Genomic DNA, 25,202 nt, shown 5'->3' on the forward strand with positions numbered 1-25,202 from the left:
ATTGACTCATAAAACAAAGAAGATTGTCTAGGTTCTACAACAGGTTTCTTATGCCTGCAAATTCTTTCCCATAATGTTGTTGAATTGGCATGACTCTTCAACATTGGAACAATAATTGTTTAGACTAAAATAAACAGAGTTGAACCCTTCACTAATTGATTTATATTGCTTACCATTTTCTTCCAGCACCCAATGCATTGGTTAAAGCACCACCAGCTAAGTGTCCTAGATGCCTTACCTGAAATAATGGAAAAAGAGATACCTAACTTCACAACTTCAAAAAGCATGACTGAAAAAGAAAATGTATACTGACCTTGGGCTCAGATCGTTACTTTGTTGGATCCATACTTTGTACTTCTAGAGATTTGAGCCATAAATACATGTTTGCAACTTGATCTTTAATCATTTCTTGAGGTAGAAAATAATAATAAAAGAAATAGTATTAAGGAACAGAATGAAACATCTCTGAATAATAAAAAAAAGATAAGTAAAAACTGCAAGCAATATTCATTTAGTTACTACATTAGGATTAATATGTACTCTCAGAAAATTATGTTTGTCTATGAGATGGATGCATGTATTTATGTGTTTATTCAACTAAGCCTTAATCAACGAAACTTAAACAAGTACTCTACCTGGAAAAAACCATATAGGCCAGGAATGGACATAGCATTTGCACCAAGTACTTTTAATCCAAAGTCAACATGTGGCTGCAAAAAACATTAGAGACAAAAATGAAAGAAGGAAATAAAAGGTCAAGCAAGAAACTAGAATACACTGAAGCCATATATTATATCAACTGAATGGCTAAGAAACAAAATAAAAAACTCAAAAAAAACTGAGTTGAGTACATACCATGTTGAGTAATTGGAGACAAGCACTTGGGCATTATCAAATGAGAACGATAGGTTTCAATAATTTCATAAATTGCCTGCATATGGAAGCGAATTTTCAATTATCAAATGGCCAAATTCTCACAATCAAATTTGGTTGTATCTCAATTAGACAAGTGCCAATGATCTCAATTTCATTATTACAAAAAAAGACATAAAGGTAGTGTGCAAAACATAGTATTTCAGGCAAAAAAATAAGTAATAAAATAGAAGAAAAAATTTACGGAACATGCAAAATTTAAATCTAATTTCATTTCTTTTCACTACTGTGATCAAGAACCTAAAATATGCAAATGAAATACAATTGCAAAAACTGATATGCAAATAATCATAGTTTAACTTTAAGAGAGTAGAGCTTTAGTTCGCACTTATAACAAAAGCTTAATAAAATCAGATAATAGAAAATGTATAAATCAAATCTAAATAAAAAAAAATCTAGTTTAACTAAGATCTTTTGGTTAAATTTCTTATAAAGATAGTGAAAATTAACAAACTAAGAATATACACAAGTTCAAAACAGCAAGCAAGATTAGGAGAAACAACAAGAACAGAGAGAATGTGAACCAATGAAACAACACAATCTAATGTAAAACACATACAGCAGGGGAAAAATTAAAGAAGTTAATGTTAGTATGAAATTTTGTAAAGATCCAAGCTTTTTTTTATTGGTCGGCTTCAGTTAGCATTTCCATCATATTATGTCATTATGCTAATTGAATAAGTGTTATGGGATTCATTAATTTAGTGGTGGCCTAACACAAAATGTGATAGTTACTTCACAAATTAATTCGTGATGACGTGACTTTATTATGATCTCGCTAGGTGGAGCTGAGAGATTGATTGTTGATGCGGTTGTTGAACTTGCGTCACATGGGCATAAAGTTCATGTCTTCACTTTGCACCATGACAAGAATCGATATTTTGAGGAGACGGTTTCTGGTATGTCTTAAAATTCTGTTTCCTGCTTGTGTTCAGTACCCTTGCAGTACCCTCAAAACCAAAGTGTTGGAAGTCATAAGACTAATAAAAAATCTAAAAAACAAAATCCACAAATTGAAAAACTGTACAGAAACCAAAAATAAAAAATCTTACACAAGAAGCGATAATGAGAGGTTGGACTGTCCAAAAGAAGGTTGAATTATCTAAGTTCTATGATATTACTATGAAATTATTCTTAAAATATACATGGTTAAATTAACTAAAACTTATCATGGTTCTTATCATGCATTACTTTTATAGATAAAAAATGTATAAAAATTATTTTTATTATACAAAATGCAGAGCACAATATACTGATTGGAATAAAAACCATGATAATATAAATGATTAGTGTCATTGCAGGCCTGTAGTGTAGTACGAAAGAGATCCTCTAATATAAATAATATATGGTTCTTCTAGTATTATATATCTGTAGTGTAGTGCCAGAGAGATCCATGGGAGTATATGACACACATCAAGACTAGGTCCACATCAAGTTAATATAATACATAATTGGTAAAAAAATATATACACAAAGTACCCAATTTGCCTTGAATTTCTCGTGATTGTTTAAAATACCTTTTTTAATCAAACATTCTGAAGTTAAAAATTGATATTGCTACTATAACCCACCAGATAATTGTTGCTAAAAAAAATTAGCATCTAATTCATTACATACAGAAAGAAATATCAAGTATGCAGCCAGAAAAAACTAGTGCATACAGGGTGGCATGCTTTACTAGACTATATGATCACAATTATCTTCTTCTACATATCCATGGAATTTGAGATGGCCCAAATCAGCAATGCATATATACATACATGTAACATTCATCTAATGAGGAAAAAAGATATAATTTCTAATATAAACAAGAAAAAAAAATCACAAAGAAAAGAAAAACAGAAAATTGAACGAAATGATACAAAACCCCAGTACCTTAACAGAGGAAACCTGATCAATATTCACAAGTACATCAATGGAGCATTCAAAAAGTCTATGCATCGAGTCCTGCTCAAGTTCTTCCGTCTACAACAACAATTATCTAGTTTTAGTTTTGTAGTGATAACTGGATGTATAAATTTATAGCCTGCTAGTACTAGGATAGATCACCAAATACCTTATAACCAGCAGAAAGAGCATAAACAACTCCAGACAACAGCACAACCATGTGCTCATTTAAAATGGAAGACTCTTGCATGTAAACAAACCAGTTAATATAACAATGAAGTTAATATAAAGCAGTCAATCGTAAGGTTTGTAACAACAAAATCTATCAAGATAAAAATACAAATGTGTACCTCATTTAAAGAGGAAGAACTAGATGAAATTGCATCCTCTGAATCTGGTAGCAGTAACACAAAAGAGAGTTCTTGCAAACTCCTTTAGATGCAAAAATATAGAAACGTATGAGCTCACAAAAGAAAGGTGGAGATGGAGAGAGTTTGAAAAGAAACAAAATATTTAATACCTCAGAGTCCACAACAAACCATCATAACCTCAGAGTAGTCACTATCACAAGATTTCATTCTATAGTTGCTAAAATCATAAATGATGTTAAAGTGGTTACAAGATACTCTACAAAGATTACTTACAAGAGTCTCGATCAATTATGTTTTCATATTAAAAAATATGATTTAAATTGTTTCTTTTGTGTTTTATTTGATACTTTTCAAAATCAAATTGATATTTCTGACATTTCATCAATGTTTCCACAATATTTCTGCTATATTTTGACAGATAAAGTTTTACACTCAGAAAAATATCAGAACCTTGGAAAATTTAGATATTTCGACAGATTTCAAACTTTGAGCAACTATGCCTGAACTCAGAAGAAAAAAAAAGACCCAAATGATAGCCAATACTATTATACTATTGGACATATAACAACAACACACCTGCATGAATTATACTATTGGACATATAACAACAACTCAGAAGAAAATAATATATTAAATATATACTAATTCCAATCTAAGCACTTATACTTGTACGCAACAATAGACCTTTTTACAACAGATGTAATGAATTAAAGAGGAAATGGATATTCGGGTTGGCCAGGTCGAGACCAACAGCTTAAATAACTAGTTTGGTACAACTAACTTCTAGATTGAATTACTATTGGTTTGGATCAGAAGATCATATCCTACTTGCATAGAGTAAACAAAGAAGGTTCTAACTTCAAAGATTTGGAAGTCTACTAACATAAAAGAGAGCATGCTATATCCAAAATGAGCAAAAGAAGCATAAACACGATTATATTGAAACATACTATACATGCTACAAGCATAAACACGAACCAAGGCATAACTACTCATAATGATCAACCCAAACCTTCAATTATATTGAAACATACTATATAGGGCATTAATCAATATTATTCATCGACAATTAAAATGACAATAATAACAGATTAATTCTTATGAATGCTTTGAGCAACCTGTATTGATCTAATCTCATCTAGTTGGAGAGCATTGATAATAAACAAATGTTGATAATTAAAGAATATCTGAAACTAAAGAATAAAAAACTTAAAAGTAAATAATAACACTAATCAATATACTTATAAGAATGTGAAATAGAATCTCACCTATAATGGTAGAGCCTTTAAGGTTGCCCACACTCTAAAATTGCAACACCGTTTCTTTTAGTAATTTAATCCAGCCCTGAAACCACATCAATTTGTCATAAAACAATTATAAATAAACGGAGAACTTTTGATATTGAAAAAGACAAATAAAATTTTACAGCTTTACAAGACTTACTGATCATTTCATGATAATCTGTTTTAATACTTATCTATATATATACACATGTAAGACATGAATTATACTATGGAAAAAATAAAGATAAAGAAAATATTTAATTTTCTCTGAACACTTAGACAGGTATTTTTAAGCCAACACAACAGAGAGTAGAAATATTCATTGGAAAGAGAAAGGGAATATACATGAGCATATGCGCTAATATAATATATTAGCATGTGTGACATGGGAATATGTAGGCCAAGACTTTTGGTGATGAGAACATACAACAAACATACCATCATGTTAACAAGCATTTATATTTAGACACATGAAAATATAAGAAATCTGTATAGAGGTCGGCTGCATGGCAAATATTTCATTTCTGGCCCCCTGCACAACACAGAACATCAATTCTGAAACAAACTAAACTGACGCATCAAGAAAAAAAGAGCAAATTCATACTAAATCTTAATAATTATGTTTCAAGGTTCTTTGACCCAATGTCACTCACTGGCTAACTCAAGCTATACTATACCTTAGTATAACCATTAAGATTGACAAGGATCTGTATTTTATCCTCGTTAATCATCCTGGCAATCATATCAGATGACATTGATGAGACATCTATAAAATGCTCCACTTCTGATTGGATACGCAGCCTCCATTCAGATCCATCATTTGCACTTAAAGCATAGCAAAAGACCTGCCAACAAATTTGTTTAAGTTCATGGTAGTTGAAGGAAATGGGTAAATTCAATAATCTTTGGAGCAATCAACAAACCTTAAGATTCTCTCTATCGTGCATGCCAAAGACAGAACCCATCAGATGAGACAGAGGATGGTTACCAAAGTCGCTGCTAACATACCTAAATTCAAAACCAGTAACAGCGAATGAAAACAGGCATAGGCAGTATGTACATACAAAGGAAGAGAGAATATATATCTCAAACTTACCTGACCCTTAGCCTTTTATTGCCACCTTCGCTCTTTATGGGCAAGGCTGCTCGATAATTGAAGGAAGGAAGAGAAAAATGAGATGCAATGACAGAGCAATGTGCAACATATTTACGACTACAAGACCAAAAAGACAGTAAATAAAGTGAACAAACTACTACAAGACCAAAAAGACAGTAAATAAAGAAAACAGACTAATGCAATATATAGGCAATATAATACTTACCTTATCTCTAGTGCAAGCATTTGATCAATTGGATAGGCTATTGCATGGAAAGGTTGCACACTAGGAATAAGAGACATCTAATAGCAAAGATTGAGTGATTTAGAGTGGAACCTGACTGGTAAAGTGGTAATTAGCATCAAATTAAACAACACTTTACCTTTATCTGTCTTCTCAGAATTCCTTCAACTTCAATAAACTTATTTTCACGATCATCCCAGTCACAAACACACTGGAGAGTAGCACAAATGCAAATATCATATTAGATAAACCAACAACAAAATTCCTGTATCTAAATTCATTCCAAACCTCTATTAAAAAAAAATCATACTTGAATTCACAATAAGCCATCAAAACTCCACCAAAAACTTGTTCAGATCTAAATAAGAAATAATCAAACAATGCTTCATTTCCTTACACCCTATTACACAAAGAAACACCCTATTACTAAAAGATATAGGGTAAATTTATTAACAAGAGGGACCTGAAATTCAAATTTGGGTACTGTAGTATTAAAAGACACCATCACAATTAGACTTTTAAAGTCAAAAGACTACATGAACTTTTCGATAATATTGAAAATAAACCAAGCAAGGAAGAGAAAAAAATTATTTAAAAAAATTTGCAATCATTTTCGTACTTGTTTGTTAATTTCCATTAAGAAATACTGGCTCAAGAGTCAGCAACAGGCTACTATTCCAACCATATCCTTAGCCCTTAAATGACAGGAGTACAGGACTAACAAACCAGATCAATCCAATCATTTATGGTTCACCATCTAAATTCATTTCAAGACAACAGTTTTTCAAAGAAGAAACCAGGATAACACTCAGGAACAATGAAGAAAACTTAATGTTAGGCAATTCATGTTGCAAACGAAATGAAACAAGCAACGAGTACAAATGTCAAAAATACAAGAATCAAGATGACATTGTAAACAACACTAACATGAGGTTTATGCATAAGAATTTACTACAATAAACTTAGAAAATAACTCAAACAAAGATAAGCTCACTTTTACAATGTTACCTCAACTCTAACTCTTATTTACAGTAGAATGGCTATCATAAATAAATTTCATAACAAACTTACCTTAAATTTCTCGTGGTATTTGAAATGCCTAATTATGAATCGATCAATTTCCTTCCTTATAAGATCTAGTCCACCTACATCTTCCAATTTTACATTAGGAATGGCAAAAAACCCTTCTCTTCTAGTAGAAGGTTGGACAATTTTTATAGCTTTCTGCAAAATACCACACAAAATTAAATTATTCATGCTAAAAAAAATTAGATACTAAATGGTAACCTGTTTTAATTGGCTATGATTGCTTTTAAATATATTAACAAAATATTAAGTATTTCATCACTATGACATTTGTATAATAATAATAATAAATAAAAGAGCAAATTGTGCCTACAAAAGGAAGTTAATTACAAATTTTGTCCTCTAGTATGCTTTGGGTGCTTACAACGCCCAACTGATTCATAGAGATAATAACATTTAGTAAAATAGTTTCAAATAAATGGTGCATGGCTATTGGATGCAAATAAACCTTCTTTTGGTAATGAATATGAAAATGAAGAAGCACACAAATGAATTCTGTATAATTTTATAGGACTAAAGTCAGAGGAACAAATTTTGAAAGCAACAGTGCCTAGAGTTTTTACCAAAGAAAGAGTAAGCAATAAAGAAACAAACAAACAAAGTACAAATACAACCAAGCTGAGTGAAAAAGAAAATGTGAGATCAAATGTGAAACACTTCAAGCTAGTTCTTAGGATATTTTAACGAATGGTCATGGCTATCACAAAATGTATCAAATTGCTTGTGGTAGAAAGAGGGTGGGCAGAAAAATCATCGTTGACTGAAAGCTCGTTTGAAGATGAAAGGTGTATAACTCTATGTGTGTGTTCACATAAATGGAAAAAAAATGCAAGTATGAACTTTTAGATAGTGATAGAAAGAAAAACACACTGGCATCCACACAGATTACTCATGTCCCTTTTACATTTTTCCCCGATACATTTATAATTTAAATTTGTCTGACCATTGAAAGAAGTGACAAATTAGCTAAAACTTTAATTCTTTAACATAAATTTCTTCACGTTTCATCACAAAACTTTAATCTATCCTTGGTAATTACTCAAACATGAATGCAAACCTACACAAAGCAAAGCATTCCCAATAATATCCTTCTAGGTTAGTAATCTTAAGAGTACATTCAACATTTCACATATTCATTCTCCAAATTTTTAATCTCAACATAGTATCTAATAATCTCAAAGAACAATTGTCATTTAATCTTAATGAAAAATCAGTTCAATTTAATAAAACATGTCGCTGACCAATATATACGATAGCCCAGCCCCAATACTTCTCATGTGAACTGTCCTTGAAGACATTGAAACCCCTCCTCTGCAAGGACTACAAAGAAAACCCAAAAACTAATAGAAAATAAATTAAAAAACACCTATATATATTTATATATATATATATTACCTGATATAGAGAGAATGAGGTCCGATCAAGGGTTTATTGGGAGGTGACGACGATAACAACGGGAGCTGCAAGGGAAAAAATAAAGGTTGGGCTGTGACGGCTTCAAGAGGCTGAATGCAATGACTACATGAGGATGGCCTTTAGGTGGCTTAGAAGCATGAACAACCCTATTAATTAATAATTAGTAAAGAGAGAAGCATACCTAGCAAAGGATAATGGCAATCCACCGAGAAGAAGCCCAGCATCAAGTTTGGCCAGCCTTCTCGACCGCCCCATGACCGAGATCAAAAGTTTAAGGATCGGGATCACCATTGTTATTAGAAGAAGAAGAGGAAGATGGTAACCTAACTGGGTATAGCTTTAAGGATGGTAAGAAGTGTTTAGAGGTTTGGAAATAAAAAAGTTTTTGGCAAATAAAAAAGTAAAAAGTAGAGACGCGGGCTCACAAATTTTGTTACTGCCAATTTTCCTTCCCGCCTTTTATTTTATTATTTGATGTATTATAATACTTTTTCAATACTATTATATTTATATGTTATAAAAAGGGGTATTTGGTGTAGTGATACATTAATCATAAGCAAGTTAAGAATAGAATTCATACCTCTTGAAGCCTATCAAGTGTCCTTGCTATCTTTTTGTAATAAGAACGATCTTCCTATCCAAGCTGCTCCCAGGTACTCACACCAAGATCTTCCAAAGCGTTCTTTACACCTCAAGAAGTGTGTGGGCACTTAGAGAATGAAGAATAGTTTATTTGTGATTCTACTTGATGTACTCAACAAATGAGATCAAGAGAATAGGCCTAATAATTGGTTATTTATTTTTCAGGGAGAGAAAACTATCATTCTATTTTTCACAGAACGAATCTTCTCATTCTTTTGAGATTGGTTAGTTATCTAAATTATCTTCTGATAAGTCATACTTAAAAGAAAATATTTGAATTTAAAAAATAAATCTGTAACCAACTTACAATTTACATTTTAATTAATTAATTATTTTATTAATGAAAATATCCAAAAACTAATGTTTGAATTATCCATTAATTAATTAATTAAATAAATAAAAATGAAAACCATATCCCTGAAAATAGCAGTACATGCCACACATAATCCATGGACTATGTGTGCACGTGTAGCATCCCTATTTTTAGGGATGTTGGTTTTTTTTCAATTTTTATTTAATTATTTATTCAAACTTCTTTGTTAGATAAGATCTAACAACCTGATAACTAATTCAAATTTAAATTAAATATATTTTTAACTAATTGTTAAATATAATTAATTATTTGAATAAATATTAATCTTTTAAATTCAAATCAAATTTGAACTTATCAGATTATTATCTCCTACTCAAATAAAGATATTTAATTAATTCTACCAATTAATTAAATCCAATATTTTCGAAAATAAATATTTAATTTATTATAATTTCGAACATTATAATTAATTAAATTTCAAAATTAATTTAATTATTTAATATAATTTCGAAAATTATACAATAATTAAATATTAATTAATTTTGATAACTACAACTAATTTGTAATTAATTAATTAATCACTATTATCATATAATTGCATATTTGGCCTGAAGAACAAATTTCTTCTTAAATATATGTCTTTAAACTATTTTTCCCTTCATATCAACTCTTACCTTGAATAGTGTTGATAGAGCTGCTATGGGGACCTATGGATCTATAATTCCAAGCTCCAATAAATTTGAGATTATTAATTAAATTCTTTAATTAAATAATCTTAATTTATTAATCTCATGATTATTCCACTATAAATATGAGACCGCACTCTTGTAATTATAGACATTTCATTTACTGAGTAATTTATAATTATAAAGTGTCCATTGATATAATCATTACATACAAATTGACCCTCTAATAATGGTTCATAATTAATCGGGAATAAAATTACCATTTTACCCTTTTAATTATCTCTTGTTTCCTTAAGTACCATTGACTTTACTAGTGAAGGTTAATTCATAACTAAATTATGAATTTGAGTTCAATAACCTTTCAGTCCCAAAAGTCAACGCTTAAGAGAACCATCATTCAATCTCTTTGCGAGAAGGCATAGATTCCATATCTGTATACTATGTCCCCAGCCATCTACAGTATTGAGTTCCCAAAACAAAAGTTTCTAGCCTGATCATTCTGACAGACCCTAACGAGTGAATCAAAGAACTCATATAACATAAACAGGAGTTCATAGTAACTTTAAGATTAAGATCTATTTGCATATGATCATCAGTTGATATATTTAATTAATACTTCGAAACAATATTTAACTAAGTATTAATAAACATATCTGGTCCAGTTCTATATATTCTCTAATATATAAAGCACATCTACTAAAGTGTCCTACAACACTAGTGATTCGGATCTAGATCACATGTATTCATAATACTAGTGGACCGTACTTGTAGTAATCAATCTAAAGATTCCATAACTTTATTTTACTGCAAACTATTCAAGTTCATTTATCTCAAACACAATCCTCCCGTACAAATACGTGTTTGAGATCACATATATGAACTTATGAATTTTTCTGATATTTACTTAATATTATCACAGAATAATATAGTCCATAAAATATATGCATAACAAATTCAATTTATTTATTTATTTCATAAAACAATGTCTACTACATATGCTTTTAGGGCACAATTCCCAACAATGACCTACATCAACTTAGTGTTTTTATTAATGCAAAGACTTAAAAACCTACAATCAGCGAACTATGGTTCACTGAGTCTCACAAGCTCTGAAGATGGATACAAAGATCATGTATACAAACACTTTAATTCTCTCTACGTACAAATTATTGTGTATTTCTAAATGAACCCAGAACTAGGAAAAATTAATTCCTTTGAAGTTTAGTTTCCTGTGTTTGAAAAATTTAAACCCAATAATAAACATGAAAAAGTGTTCAGATTTTCCATTCCCATCTCCAGATTCCTGTATACGAAATGACCCCTAAAAGATGACACTAAATGATGATACACACATTGTCCTTTCTACTAGAAGGAATCGAGAGCTCAATGTTCACGTGTTTTATATTCGACATCATCTTCTTCAATGAGCTACTTTGCCCCAATCATCGCCTAGAGTCATAGTCAGGATTTTTGTTTAGGAAGAGCATGATGAATTTTTTTTTCTTTTTCAATTAAAACTAGAATCATAGATGTATAAATAAAAATAGGCAATGAACAAGAAAATAAAGAACACACATATTTTGCGTGGAAACCCTTTCGGAAAAATACTACGTACGAGCAGAGAAGAGAAAATTTATTATGTCATACTGAATATTACAAAATGAGAGTATTACAATATGTAGTTCTACATACAAAATGAGATCATGCTTATTAGTCTGATATCTTTTAATTAATGAATATTTATTGTTGAAGAATGTTTATGTCAATATTAATTAGAAAAATGTGGGAAAATAAAAAAAGAGTGCTAATAAAACTATCCAATATAATATTGTGGTGGATAAAAAAGAGTCATATATATCTGTATGGGATACTTGCAGCAGTAATACCTATATAGTTGGATTTTCTGCACTTTAATTCCTACTTAAAAAAATTTATGGCAATAATGTCTACCGTTAATGTTTCGGTGCAGACGCTGGTCCCTGAGTCGTTATATGTATAAAGGGGTACACTTGGCAGCACTCGATTGGGACAAATTAATTTCAATTTATTAAATATTTTAAAAACCCTTAAATTTTGTTTTTTCAAAATCTAATTAATTTCAAATAATAAAAAAAATTCAATCAAACTGATTTTCTTTTTCTCCACTTCTTCCTCCTTCTTGTTCATCCTAAATCTCATCCCTTATTTTCTTCTTCTTCTTCTCGAATACCCTACATTCTCTTCTTACCATTGTCCCACACAAACCCAGAAGCATGAACCCGAAAACTATTTTTTTCAGTTTCTTTTTTTTTTTCAACATTTCTCCTGATGGGTTCATCTCTCTAGTTATGGGAAGAATTGTTTTTTTTCTTCTTGCTTGCCTTTTTGGTTAGTTTTTTTTTTCTTCAGATCCGAAGGTCGTGCGCTTGGGCGAGCATGACTATGATGGATGGGGCTGGAGAAGAAGGTCGTGCGTTTGGGCGAAATAAGGGGGAGGTTGGGCTGAGGCCTGGGTTTGCTTTATTTTTTCTTCCAATCAGCTCATATTACACAATGCCAATTGAAGCCAACGAATTTGTGGTCTTTATTTTGCAAGTCTATTCATTGTTCATACCTAGTTTACTCGGTTTGTTTAATTTGGATTTGCACAAAGATTGAGAAGGTTGATGATTTTTTTTTTTTTTTGGAAAACTGTCTTTATGTACAAATTTCAACTAGGGGTTTGATTTTGTTTTTCTGCAAATTTTTTCTTTGTTTGAATTCATCAGAAACGACTATGATAATTTTTGAAGATGATGAACAATGGTTTCATGATTTTGTAATGGTTTTGTAATTAGGTTTTTGTGTATAAATCAGTTTTGATAAATATAGTTATGTAAAGAACGTATTTTTCAGTTATTATTAGTTAAATTTTAATTTTTTTAATGGAATGAATTTTTTATTATTTTAAATTAATTTGATTTTATACAATAATTTTTTAAGGATTTTTAAAATATTTAATAAATTAAAATTAATTTGACCTAATTGGGTGCTACCACGTGTACCCCTTTATACATTTAACGACTGAGGGACTGACGTCTACACCAAAACACTAACGGTAGGGATTATTGCCATAAATTTTTTTACATAGGCATTTAAGTATAACAACATAAGTGTTATTGCCACATATTTTCCTATATTAATTGTATATTGTTGAAAAGTAATAATTAATGAACATTTATTGTTAAGCAAATTTTATTAGTAGAAATTGTTGATTTTTATTGAAATGATAATTATTAAAATACAATTAAGCATAAAGCAAATAATGTATCTAGTATTCAGGATAAATTACTCTATTAATACATTTGTATCATTATCATTTTAAATATCTACTTTTTTTATTGGAAATAATAATAATAATAATAATAATAATAATTGCCTTGAAATTATCTGTGAAAAAATAATAACGAAAGAAATAAAAAATATGCTTAACCAAACTAAGTTGTGAGGAAATACCTATTTCGCCTAATATTATGTTTGGTGGGGAGGAGATATGAGTAGATGGAGAGAAGTGGATGTGGCGGTTAATGCCACTTTTGTGGCATAATATAATTGGACCAAAGTCCATGAAGGATATTACTTCTTCATTAAGTCACTTCTTCAATAAGCTTTGACTAAGTCAAAAGCTAATCAATTGAGTAACAAGCTATGTAACAGCTTGGAAGTTGGTATTTACCACCTCCATAAGCCATTGCCCATCGCTTATATATATATATATATGTGTGTGTGTGTACGCGTGTGCGCGCGCGCTTTGAACACCAAGTGAAGTTTCCCATCTTCAAGAGGTAGAGAGTCTCAACAAAGAGAGATAAAAAGTGTGTTTTTTCTAAATACAAAGTCTTTCCTTTGTTAGAAAGTGAGTGTTTTTTCTCCTATTATAAAAGTGATAGTATTATTATTTATGTTCTCCGTATTTTAGAGAGAAGTTACTATAGTAATTTTGCTATAGTAAAATCCATCTATTTATTGCCAACTATTTTGTCTTAATTTATTTGAGGTTCTCGTTTTTAGTATCTCGATTTCAGATGTAATTGAGTGCCTAGTACCATAAAAATCCTAACAAGTCGTATTAGAACTCCGGGTTTGTAGTCGAGTTTTTTGTGCTACATTAAGATCCACTTAGTGGAAATGAGGCATCTTGAACAATGGTGACGAAGTACAAGATAGAAACATTCAATGGTAATAATTTATCATTGTGGAAAATGAGAATAAAAGAAGTTTTGAGAAAAGACAACTGTTTAGCGACCGTAGAGTTCCTTAATGATGACAAGTGAAACGAGATGGATGGAAATGCTATTGCCAATTTTCACTTGGCACTAGCTGACAGAGTTTTGTCAAGTGGATCGGAGAAGAAAATAACAAAAGAGATATGGGACACTCTCACAAAATTGTACGAGGCCAAATCACTACACAACAAAATCTTCTTGAAACAGAAAATTTACACCATTCGAATGATGGAGTCAACTTCAGTGAAAAACGACATCAACACCCTTAATACTTTATTTTCACATCTCACAATCATGTGGCATAATATAGAGACAGGTGAACGTGCTGAAATTCTACTTCAAAGTCTACTTGATTAGTATGATCAACTCATCATCAACATAACTAACAATATAGAAGTTCTAGTCTTCGATGATATTGTAGTTGCGGTTCTTGAAGAAGAAAGTTGGCGCAAGAACAAGGAAGACATAATTGAAAGCTTGTAGAAAGTTGAAGCTTTGTTGATGACGATAGGGAGATCAATGGAACGTGGCCCTGGTGGGAGTCATATTCGGAGTAGATCAAAATCCAAAAGTAAGAAGAACGCCAAGTGGCATCATTGTGGCAAGAAAGGGCACTAAAAGAAGGATTGTTGGCATCTCAAGAACAATGAAGAAACTAAAGGAAAATGTGTTGACTCATTGAAGTCTCAAGGTTATGTATCAAGCACCTTAGATGATGGTGAAATTTTGTACAGTGAGGCAACCACAATTACTGAAGGCGGAAGAAGTTTCGTTGATGTCTGACTTATGGACTCAGAAGCAACATAGCACATGACCCCACAGAGAGAATGGTTTCATCAATATGAACCTCTCTCACGAGGTACAGTTCCTTGGAGATTGCTAGCATTGGTACCATTAAATTAAAAATGTATGATGGTACAGTTCGCACCATCCAGGTGCTACGACATGTAAAAAGCGTAAAGAAGAATCTATTATATTTGGGACAATTAGATAACAATGGGAGACAATCATTCCTTGGAGGATCTCAATAAGAATCTATTATCTTCGGGACAATTAGATACCAGTGGGTGCACAACCTATGTAGAAAATGAGATTATGAAGATTGTTAAAGGTGTGCTTGTGGTGATGAAAGCTGAAAAGGGAGTTGTAAATCTGTACATGCTTAAAGCAGAGATACATCAGGAAGGAGAAGCGTCCACTGCTTCAACTAGTTCGGTAGAAGAATCAATGATGATGTTTCATGATAAACTTGGCCACATGTGAGAGTGAGGTTTGAAGATTCTAGCAGAGCAAAAGCTACTTCTAGGGCTAAAAAAGGTTTCATTACCCTTTTGTGAGCATTGTGTTATAAGTAAGAAACACATATTGAAGTTCAACAGGTCAACTTCTAGAAGTAAAGCTATCATATAGCTAATCCACTCTGATGTTTGGCAAGCACCAGTTCTGTCCCTAGGAGGTGCAAGATACTTTATATTATCCCTAAAAAATCTAGGGATGACGTGGCAAATGAGAAAGTGGCACGTGGCATCACAAATCAGGGAAAAACGACGAAGTATTGAAAAAAGATTGATGAGCAAAAAAGATAGGTCCAAGACCTATAGGGAAGTTGACTAGGCCAAGACCTCGTAGGGGTGGTCGGTTTGACCCCAACCCCTAGGGGTGGTCGGCCCACCCTATTCTTCATATAGTGGTTGACCTACACTCCCAAAGACACTTCATTAGGTAAAAATCACGCTCGTTCAAACTAAGATCAACAGGCCTAGCACCCAGATGGTCATCAGGCCTAGTACCCAGAAGATAAACAAGCCTAGTACCTAGAGGGTCATCAGGCCTAGCACCCAGAAGATCAACAAGCCTAGCACCCAAGCTCTAAAGGGTCGCCGGGCCTAGCACCTAAGTCTCATAGACCAACCAAGACTTAGCGTTTTCCCAAAGGCTTTAATCGTGCATCGCCAACCACGATCCAGAGAAACATAGAGAAGAACCATAATCTCATAATTATGTGGAGGTGGACATGTATCTCCACTCACAATGATCTTGTTCCAAACCACAATCTCTAGTACTACTGATCATGTAACAGCCCCTGGGTACTATAAATAAAGGACACAGGGCTTCATAAAGGGGACTTTTATCCTTGGGCTCTTTTTTTGGACTTTTTGGATCGATCTTTTGGGCAAACTTCTGAGGAGTGAACTCTGAGTTGATCTTTGTAATTGTCTATCGAGTGATTCAATACTAAATACTAAGTGAAATATGTTATTACTATTTAGAAAAACAGGGTTGAACCACTATAAAATTTATGTGTGTATATTTATGATATTTGTACTTTGTTGTATATTAGATTCATTCCGTTAAAAAGGTGTAGTATATTGTACATACGATTGTTGGCCAATTTCACATGTCAACATTTTGGTGCTTTCATTGAGAGAACGAAATTAAGAAACACACTTTCATCTGTTTTACGATGCCTCCAAAATCCAGTCAGACAAAGAAGATAGCTCCCAGGGATTCCACCACTCAGGATCCCATCGATCCCGTTAACAAACCTTAGGTGGAGGTTAGAGACCAACGTGATGTAGAAGATTTATAGGATGCTCACCAAAAGGAGATGGCACAATTTCTGGCGAGGCAGGAGGCCTTTCTGCAGAAATTTCCCTCTAGAGGGCGACTATGGATCAACAATGACAGGAAATAGATGAGCAGGTCTAGAGGATGATCCAGAGGGAGCAGGAAGCTGACCACAAGCACCAGGAGGCTGGTGTGGCCCTAGAGGCAGCTACCCAGTTAGCCTGAGCTGACGCTGAAGCTGCTGCTCAGATGGTAAAGGAGGCTGCAAAAACTGGATGTGAGACAGCAGTAACAGGGAGTCCCAGGGGAGGAGTCAAAGCCCAAGGACGCTATAAGAGCCACTTTCCTAGAGACAGGATGAAGAGGAACAGTTAAGACTGCATCCTCCATGACTAAGAAGAATAATACTTCATCTCGAAGTAAGAGTGTTACCAACCCGAAGGCCCCTTCCCAGGGGGACAGACGAAAAAATGCAGGAGATGAGGGTCAACCATCTGAGAGGCAGTACAGGAACGGAAATGGTCGCTCAAAGTCCCAAAGTCATGTAGGAGGAAACGCTCGGGGGTAGGGTCGCACCGACAAGGGCAAGGCAGACCTACGACCCCTACACCCTTAGTCTCGCAAGGAAAAGAAATCGATGAACAACACCAATATCGTGTTCGATAGGCTCGGGAAAGATGCACAACCTCAGGATCTGAGGAAGGTCATCAACAGAAGGACCAGCGCTCAAGAGGGGGTACTAGGGACGTCTACCCCAGCTGGAGCAACGATCCCACCAGCAGTGCAGGCTCAAATAGATGCAGTCGTCATGGCTGTCCAGGGTCTGACAAAGAAGCCTTTGATATTGAGCTGGCTCATAGAAATGGGAGTCCCTTCAGTGGCAAGATCGAAGCTGCACAACCAACACCGAAATACAAGACCCCAAAACTTCCAACATACACTAGGAAGGAGGACCCAATACAACACATTGGAAAGTTTGAGGATTAGATGGTGTTACTCAATGTCGAGCACGATTATAGGTGCAGGGTATTCCCTACCACTCTCTCTGAATCAACTCAGGAATGGTATTGGAAATTCAAACCTGGATCCATCACTTCCTGGGAGAAGTTCAGGAATGAAAATTTTGAAGGTGTTCAGTGCCGGACGGATTCTACAAGTTTATCCCAATCAGTTAGCTGACATCAAGCAAGGGAAGGATGAATCACTGAAGGACTACATCAAAAGATTCATGAGACAGGCAAACCGAGCGTCCATAGTAGGAGATGAAGGGAAGTTCGTTGCAATCTCAATAGGAATAATTAATCATAGTCCCTTGTGGGATAACATACACAAGAACCCCATCAACACCTTCTAGGAGTTCCTATACTGAGCAGACAGATACATGAAGCTAGATGATGCTATCATGAAAGAAGAAAATGGCATAAACCATCCAACCACTATCAAGACAGACAAGAACGACGCAAACCCTTAGAGTGGCAATGGGGGCAACTGTAAAAAGAAGAGTACCCAAGGGGCCGAACAGGGTGGAGAAAAGAAAGATAAGTCAGCACCAGCCGACAAACAGCCTAAGCATCAGCCCTACCAACCCAGGTTTACCAATGATTCCATCTTGACCACATCAAGGGCTGAGATTTACTTGGCAACATACTAGGAGGTACCATACCAAAATCCACCACCTTTGTGTTAAGAAGGAAAGAGGGACAAAAATAAGTTTTGTCGTTTCCAAAATTATTATGGGCACGACACAAACGAATGCAAATAGTTGAAAGATGAGATAGAGTTTCTCCTTCGATCAGGGAAACTCTCGAGGTACAGAGTCAAGACCGAAACCCCGAGCAAGAATCCAGAGTTTCGAAGGCAGATGTAAAGCCCTAATCTTTAGGGACCGTTACAGTGTGCCCTTTTAAACAGTGCTAAACTCGCTAATTGAGTCATTTTGCCATAATCGTGTAACTAAGTATGATTAGCGGTTTAGGGATAAAATTTTTGGTTATGATATAAAGTTTCACTAAAACATTTAACGTTTACATTGGGATCCTAAAAATATAATTTAAAGGTTTATTACAACAAAATATTTACAACCAGCCGATCTAAGCGGCAAGTTCCTCTTTAAACCCTCAGCCGTGACGGTCGAGCAACCACATATGTACACATTGTCACCTAAGCTCTCCAATTCAAGGATGGTCCAGCTTTCTTTTGCCTTTACCTGCACAACATAGCACCCGTGAGCCAAAGCCCCAGCAAGAAAAATTAATATGCTCATGAACAAGTAATAACATGTTACTAAGTCATAATAGGCATGCCTAGCAGTAATAACCCTACTCATGCATGCAAGCATGTACAAATACATGTTTGTGAAGTCCTGCGCTCTGAGTAGATCACTAATAATCTCTTGCTTTGAGGTAGATGACTAATAAGTTTCTCTGAGGTAGATAGCTAATAAGTCATTCCTTGATCAGTTGACTAATAAGTCACTTTCTAAATAAATGACTGGTAAGTCCATCTCTGTAAGATGAATGATAAGTCTATCTCGGTTAGATGATTGATAAGTCTATCCCGGTCAGATGACTGATAAGTCTATCCCAGTCAGATGACTAATAAGTCCATCTTGGTCAGATGACTGATAAGTCTATCTCGGTTAGATGACTGATAAGTCTATCTCGGTCAGATGACTGATTAGTCTCTCCCGGTTAGATGACTAATAAGTCCATCTTGGTCAGATGATTGATAAGTCCATCTCGGTCAGATGACTGATAAGTCCATCTCGGTCATATGACTAATAAGTCTTTCTCAAAGGTCCTATACCCTCCTAGGCATGTGATGTGTAGGTCACCTTAGCCTTTCCGACTTTGGCTCTAAGTAACTAGCCTTTAGACTAGACAAGCACTGTTAGTTTTCATCGAACTTGAGGTCCGTCCGGAATTAATGCTCATTATTAGTCTTTCAATGCAGATGTCGATTAGATCTAATCTTTATCGGCTTGCGTTAAACACACTACAACCGTCCTTGACTCATAATTTAATTTCATATGACCAGTTCTCGGTACTACTACCGAACTTGACTAATAAGTCACAGCTTCATAGTTAATACCGACACCATTGCCGATTCTGACTAATAAGTCGGTGCCATTCACAAGTGAGCAAGATTGTTTCTAAGCATTTGATATGCAATCAATATCCACATTTAAGCACTCAACATGCTTCAATAATAACCATGCATGTCACATGTGAGGTACATTTTTCTTACCTCTGGTTCGAGCGAGAAATAAAAAATAAACAACCCTTTGGAATGATCAATCTTTTGATCCCTTAACGGTTACCTAGTCAAAACCAATTTGGAATCCATCAATAAAGTAAATCAATAAAAGGTTCATAATCTGAAACCTCACTCCCGGGAATAATCTCGAGCTCTCGGGTAGTGGAACCAACCCCCGAGCCCCCAAAGTCATCCCGAGCCTTAAGAAGATGCCTTGCTGAGAATACCTAGCGCTGGGGCACTGCTAGGTAGCACTGGGGCACTGCCCCAAGTCAGAGAGAATCCCACTCTCTGCCCTCCCGAGTGTAACATGCCGGCCTTGAGGGCATGTTACAAGATAGGATGGTGCTTGGTCAGATGCGCACGCTAGGGTGCAGGCTGGTGAGCATGTTGATGCCTAGTTTGGAAATTCATAGGTAGAGATTTCATGCACTAGGGAAATTCTAATGGCCAGAGGTATTTTGGAATTCAATCCCAATTATTTCGAGGTTGCCCTTTTTCAAATAACACCCAATGGATATAGAGTACTATCAGCAGTCTATATCCTATACAACAATAAAAGTGCCCTGTGCCTACACCACATGAGATCAACTATCTGTTCAATCTTAAGTCCAACCCCATCCAAAACAACACGAGGTTTTTCCACTTCTAGCACCAGGAATCTGCTCGCATATTCCTGAGTGATGTTACTTACAAATCAAACATAGGAAAATACTTCCAGGAGTACTTCCTTACGACAGACCTGGTCACTGAAAACTTGGCCTTCACTCGAGGAAGTAAATTTTTCAATCTCTGGTCGTTTATTTTTTTCGGCTTTTCCTTTCACTGTCCTTAGCAAATTGGTGTTGCACCTAGGTCCATGGCACCGACCAGACCCCACTCTAGAAATGGATATAAGGGCCACAACCTTAGCCAGCATGACGAACATAGAGAAGAGCGTCAAGGAGTTGGTTACTGAAAGCAATCTAAGGTTGGTCGGCCTTCTGGAACCTCATCAAGAAGTGAGGGAATCCATCGCGGGGAGTGCTACTGGAGAGGAAATCCCTGAGAAACTACAAGATGTGTCACAACCCCAGAGGCAACGACCAACGAGAGTGACCATCTGAGAACCACTCCACAGCCCCTGCGCACCATGGGATGGGAAAACAAAAACTGCCGGATTACACCAGCCTTATATCCGAATCCTCCAACGAGAATGATATAGATCTCTCCCTCTGAGATAATTTTCCTATCCCCTGTGACTTATTTGATAGGGATGTCAACTTTGAATTTACAACCAATAGTTTTAATTCGGACTTCTTCGAGGAAGATAGTGAGTGTAGCTGTAGTTCTATAGATGATAGCTCGGGTATACTAATTATAATTTCTCTTTGCCTTATTCCATTACTTCTCAAAACTACTTTGTCTGATCATTTGATTTTATTTTCCTGTCATGCCTTCTGAAAACGCATTTGACATGTACGTCTCGGTCGAAGCTCCATCGAGCAAGAAGAGGCTGAGCAAAAGGTAGTCGGGGGAGTGCAGTAGCGAGCCTTCTAAGAAAAAGGTTCGATCAGATGACCCCCTAGCTCCAACTCCTTTCTGAAATACAATTCCCCCCCTCCTCCTCGCAATGGCCCTACCTCCGAGCAGGCGGGGAGATCCCAGGACACCGATTTGCTGAGTAGCGCCTACAACGCTACCCACGAGAAGATGCAAAGACTGGCTAGGCACCGCCATAGCCAGGAAGCCTTTTCTCATCTTCCTCGACTGAAGAACAGCCTAGTTATGAGCCGCGGGCTGTCTGAAATCCTTAGTGTAAGTGTGTTTCTTTTTTTTTTTTTAGTTTCAATCGAGCAAAATTTTCTCTAATTGCCCCTAACCGGTTCAATTTGGTTTTCTGTTCGTAGGGTATCCTGACCATGAGCCATTGTTGTTGTCAAACTGAGGAGATCGAGGCCAAACATGCTGAGGAGACCAAGGTGTGCGAGGAGAAGGTTAAGGCGTCTGAAGACAAAGTTGCCAGTTTAACCGAGGATTTAAGGAGGAGCCAAGGAGAGTTGGCCAAAGTTGTTGTTGCCAAAGAAAAATTCAAGGTGGCCTCGGAGAACAACTTCAAAGAAGTGACCAAACTCCAAGAGGACCTGGCGGCCAGCATGAAGGAGGCCATTGAGCTGGAGCGGCGGGTCAAGCTGCTCGAGGAGACCAACTCTCAAAACCTAGAGAGGTTCAAAGGAGCAACCTTCAATTGCTTCTACCTATTCTGGAGGAACAACCCAGGGGTGAACTTCAACTACCTCCCCGAGCAAATGAGGCAAGTTGAACTTGCGAAATGCACTACTTGCCTAGAAGAAGAGAAGAAAGCTCAGGAATCTCCTGAAATTTCCTTGGCGATAGGCATTGATGGTGCCGTAGAAGATGCAGGGACAACAGTCGACCAGAATTCTCAGCCCGATCCTCCCCCAGCTGCACAATGATTTATTTATTTGTTTTTACTCTGTAAACATATGCGAACATTTGTTTGTAATGTTGAGCCAATTTTGCTGCATAATGCAGCTTTTCTTTTAATTTTAATTACATCTGAGCAGGAACTGCTCGCAGTGTAAAGACATTTCATTATGATACTATAATATCTTTATTAATATTATAACATCTGTTCGTATGAACGAACTTAGCATAACACTTTGTCTAGATTTTGCAAAATTTAACTAATTTTTTTGAAAAATACTCTAAGTGTCGTAGTACGCTTTCCATTATTTTGCTTGCTTGTTTACATATGCTTGTTGATATCTTGTATGCCCCCCAAGTGAGCGAGGAGCTTAAGGTTCTTGGTCACTTGCCATGACCTAGTCATGTTCAAACTTTATTGCTCTCGTACTTATAAAAAATTAATGATAATATAGCAAAACAACACACGTAATGAGAAAATACTTGTAATAAATACAATAATTGGCAAGAATAACTGGCTGCGCACAGTTCCTTTTATTTCTCGTAATAAAATGAACAAAATTTTGTCTTTATGAGTGATCAAAGGTTGATCTTACACTTGTAAGCGACCAGTCATATAATTGACTAGCCATTATTCATAAACTTGTAAAAAGTAAAATTATTACAAGCCAATTCTTTAAAAAGAATTGTTCATTGATAATACTTGCGCAGGTGTTCTCCATTCCAATAGCAAGGAATGAGAATCTCCATTTAAGTGAGAAAGTATATATGTTCTTGGTTGAAGGATTTCTTCAATCTGATATAGACCTTCCTAGTTTGGTCCGAGGACTCCGGCAGTCTAATCGTGAGTGTTGAGAAAAACTCTTCTAAGTACCAAATCCCCTACGTTAAACTTTCTTTCACATACTTTAGAGTTAAAATATCAAACAACCTTTTGTTGGTAAGCTGCTACCCGAAGTTGGGCTTGCTCGCGCCTTTCACTGACTATGTCCAAAGACTCCATCAATAATTGATCGTTAGTGCTCTGGTCGTATGTCTGCCTTCTATGTGATGGTGGATTTAGCTCAACAGGTAACATGGCTTCATATCCATAAGCCAAGGAAAATGGTGTATGGTGTGTTGCTGTTTGGTGGGATGTCCTATACGACCAGAGTACTTCTAGTAATTGTTCTGGCCACACCCCTTTTACTTCTTTGAGCCTTTTCTTTAGTGTGTCCTTCAGAGTCTTGTTAACGACCTCGACTTGTCCATTTGCCTATGGATGAGCTACCAATAATTTTTTTTTTATAATTCAATGCCTTTCATAGAAATCAGTGAAAAGATCATTGTTAAATTTTGTACCATTATTTGAGACACTTTTCCTTGGAAACCGATACCAACATTGTTGCTAGTGGCTCAGCTTCTGCCCACTTTGTAAAGTAGTCAACAACAACTACTGCATACTTGACATTCCCTTTTCCTGTAGGTAATGACCCGATCTGATCAATTCCCCATACTGCGAGTGGCCACGGGCTTTGTAACTGTTAGAGCTCATTTGGGGCTGCTCGTGGTGTCTTGGAGAATCTCTGGCTCTTGTCACATTTTCTAATGAAATCCATAGAGTCCTTATTCATGGTAGGCCCGAAATAACCTTGCCTTAGAATCTTTTTGAAAACTCATTCCCCCAGCATGATCTCCACAGAAACCTTCGTGGACCTCTTGCATCAGTTCCTTGGCTTTCTCCTTAGAAACACACTATAACAAAGGCATTGAGTATCCTTTTCTATACAAAATTCCATCGACCAGAATAAATCGAATCGATTATCTTTGAAGCGTCCTCACTTTGTTCTGTTCTGCTAGTAACAATCCTTGTTCAAGATATTCGATGATGGGCGTCATCCACGTGTCTGTCGTTTGAATCACTAGTGAGGATTCTTGTATTTGAATGCTTGGTGCCAATAAATGTTCAACTGGTACTATGCCCAAGGCGTCAGCGTCTTTCGCACTTGCTAACTTGGTCAAGGCATCATCATTTGAATTCTGATCGTGAGGCACTTGTTGGAGAGTATACTTTTCAAATTGTGCCAACAATTCCTTTGCTTTATTCAAATAAGCAACTATCCTGAGACCCCTAGCTTGGTACTCTCCCATAAGTTGATTAACTACTAGCTGAGAATCACTATATATTTCTAGTGATTTTATACCCATATCCTTAGCTAGTCTTAATCTTGAGAGCAGAGCTTTATACTCGACTTCATTGTTGGACACTGTAAAGTTAAATCTGATTACACAATGGAACCGATGTCCTTCGGGCGTGATCAAAATCAGACCTGCTCTTGCATTGCGCTCATTCAAAGAGCCGTCTACGAACAACTTCTAGGCAGGAGATTGATTTTGACTTTCAATTTCTACTATCGGTTCGCTAACTGGGAGTCCAGTGAATTCTGTGACGAAATCTGCTAGGGCTTGTCCTTTCACAACTGCTCGTAGAGAATAAGAAATTTCGAACTGCCCTAATTCAACTGCCCATTTTAATAACCGATCAACGACTTCTGGTTTTTGCAAGACTTGCCGTAATGGCTGGTCGGTGAGTACCACGATGGGGTGAGCTTGAAAGTAGGGTCGTAGCTTCCTAGAGGCCAGAATCAAGCAATAGGGAAACTTTTTTATGGGTGGATACAATAATTCTGCCCCCACTAGCCTCTTGCTTACATAGTATACTACTTTTTGAATGTTGTCTTCTTTTCTGAAAAAAACAGTGCTAGCAACATA

The 25,202-nt window shown here is 35.5% G+C and overlaps 1 long non-coding RNA gene across 1 annotated transcript; it reads right to left on the reverse strand.

Moving 5' to 3' along the window:
* Positions 1–647: 647 nt before the first annotated feature.
* LOC133816010 (uncharacterized) lies at positions 648–3,010 on the reverse strand. Its single transcript, XR_009884954.1, has 2 exons — positions 2,809–3,010; positions 648–710 (listed from the first exon to the last, which is right to left on the reverse strand). It is a non-coding gene; the product is annotated as an uncharacterized LOC133816010 (long non-coding RNA).
* Between the last annotated feature and the right edge of the window lie 22,192 nt (positions 3,011–25,202).

This window comes from Humulus lupulus, chromosome 2 (genome assembly GCF_963169125.1).
Source record: "Humulus lupulus chromosome 2, drHumLupu1.1, whole genome shotgun sequence".
Taxonomy (NCBI): domain Eukaryota; kingdom Viridiplantae; phylum Streptophyta; class Magnoliopsida; order Rosales; family Cannabaceae; genus Humulus; species Humulus lupulus.